Below are 3,065 nucleotides of genomic sequence, written 5' to 3' on the forward strand. Positions count from 1 at the left end.
CTTTGTTCTCTCTCTCTCTCTCTCTCTCTCTCTTTCTCTTTCTCTCTCTCTCTAGATCGTAAAATAAAATCGATGACTAATTTTATTTCTATTTCATCTTTTAATGTTGATAAGATACGAGAAGAAATTTTCCATCTAAGATAAATTACGTTATCAATTTTTTCTGTCCTACAAATAGCTGGCGCAAAAAAAATCAACATTGTCCATTCTCGGATCCAATCTTAGAATATGATGTTATATACATTTTTCGCGAATCTATTGGTTTGAACAGCTTTCGTGTGTTGCCTATATACTCTTTACACCTCCAATATTAATATTAATTCTTGATTTAGTTAACAAATCCTCTGTAATTCAATTTTAGGATAGGTTTATGAAGAATATGCTATCGAGAATCACCTTGTATATCGATCCATTACAAAGCAGTATTGGAGTTTTAATTGAAAATTAATTACAGCTTGGAACATCATCTCGTCATCATAACGTCTACTCCTCGAGAAGTAATATAATGCTTCAACTTAGGAAAACTTGAACATCTTGCTAATGAGCATTGATTCTTGAGAATAGTGATTAAAATGAGAATGAAACATAGCTTAGCAAAAAATAAGAAGATAAAGGAAAAATATGAAGAAAAAAAGAGAAAATTTTTATTCTAAACTTTTTGATAAATAAGATTAATACAACAAAAAGTCATTTTTAGGTCATTTTTTTACTTTAAAGTGACAATTAATTATTACTTGATTAATATGAAAAAAAGTGTATAATACTTTTAATTTAAACTAGAAAAATTATGATATTTACATGATAATTAGTGAAGCAGAGAGCACCTAAAGCGATCAACGAGGCGACAGCGGCAATGCTGAGTGTTCCTGTATAGAGAGACGCCGTCAACGTTCCTTCGTATTTATCGCGAAGTTCCTGAAGTTCCTTAACACCAGCATCGTCGCCAATAGTATCACCGAGACTTTCTGAAAAAAGCATTGTTGCAGTTTAATTTTGCCACATTCATATATCGCGTGTGTGAAAGTAACGTTTGTGCGAAGCAATTGTTGGAGAACAATTCAAGGAATTTAATAAACCTTGTATTTCAATGTAATATTTGATCGTTATATTGCGAGAAGATATCAAATAGACAGAAAAATGAATGAAGACTGCATGAGATACACATATATGATTTTAAATATTTTTATATTATATATTTAATATTATATTTAATAATATAAATAGTTCTAAATAATACGTAGATTCACTATCTCAATTTATTAAAAAAAATATAGTATAAAATGTTTAATAATTACATCATAAATATATAAAATTATATATAAAATTGTATATGCGCAAAATAACTACTTCAGTAATAACAAATTAAATTATTTGTATAAACTCTTTATTCCGCTTTTAATTTTGTTAATAAGTATCTTTAAATAAATAATCTTTTAATGAATATCTTTAATCTTTATATTTGCTTTGACATAAATGTAACAGAGAAATACATCGCAAGTATTAATTAACATTACATTGATAGCTTAAGGCATACTATTTATTTGCAGTGTGTATGCATAGTAATAAATTCTGATACTATATTGCCGACATAATCTAACGGGGAATTACTAATTTAATACATTCTGACTTCTCTTTTGAAAAGAGCTTTGATGTCGTAATGCGTAGGACTGTAGCTAAATATGTATGATATTGCATTGTGGGCACTTCAGTCATAGGAAGGTTTAATTAATAATCTGAACGCGAACAAAATTCATGGGAGTTATACACGCAGTATATGTGTTACCCAACCATTCAATTATTTTATCAGTATCTTATTTGATATTAAGTACGGTATTGAATAGGATAAAGTATAGCTATAATAATAATAAAACTATTTTATAAATAATAATAAAATTTATGTTATAAATTATAAAAATTTATATATACTCTACAGTTACAAAAATTATATTTTTTGTTTACATCTTTATGTAGTTTGTCTCCTAATAAATTTCGGTTTATATTCTAAAAATATACAGTAAGTTGTGTATGTCTAAATATGTAAGATATTTTTGTGTAATAATTATATATAATAATTATATAATAATAATTATATTTATATTTACTGTACAATTATGTACATATGCGCTTGTGCGCACAAAGTGAAATTATCTCTTCAAATATCTTCGGAGGAACGTATTATTAGGGAAAATATTGTGCTGCTTGGTTTTAAAAAGCAAGAAGAAAATGACTTAGGGACGATTTTGGGTGATGTAAAATTCACAATAAAATGATATTAAATTTTTAGCCTTGAAATTTACTTATTATATTAAATTTTTTAATAGAAAGCAATATTTTTTTAATTATGCAGATTTTTATTATTACGAAATGAGTTTTTAAAATAATGATTTTATTAAACTCCTTTTTAATAAGAACATTCTGAATATGAGTTTTTAAATATTGCCGACATTAACATTGCTCAAGGTATATTGTAGCAATTTCCTGGATATATGCTTTAATATTCAATCCTTTTTTTATTTTGTCGATAATGGATGATATATAGCGTCCATAAAATAAAAATTTATCAGGAAGAATTTTTAAAGAGTAAACAGAAAAAGGATAATAAAATAGATATCTATATATAGTGCAAAATTGACATAAACAAAAATTTAAGTAAACCGATTAAATTCTTATATTCTAAATATAAAGAAGATAAAAATAAAATTGTAGATAAAGATAGAATAATCTTTATATCATATAAAGATTGAGGTACGTAACGTTTTGTCTAATCTTAAACCAAAGAAAATAAAATATAAATATAAAAATGGAATCATTTATCTAATATATTGTTTGGAAATCGCAATGCAATTTAATAAACGTTTTTATCTATTATTTATTACATATTTTAATAAACATTGGCCAAATACATTGTCAAAATTTTTTATACATTATTTCTTATATATTAAGTTTTATTATAATATTTATATACGTTATTTTTTATACATTATTTTTATAATAATAGTGACAAAATCTTATTATGAAGTAATAATGCAGTTACAATATGAATATTACGTTTGCGCAACTTTGCA

Source organism: Atta cephalotes (assembly GCF_000143395.1).
Source record: "Atta cephalotes unplaced genomic scaffold scaffold00013, whole genome shotgun sequence".
Lineage (NCBI taxonomy): Eukaryota > Metazoa > Arthropoda > Insecta > Hymenoptera > Formicidae > Atta > Atta cephalotes.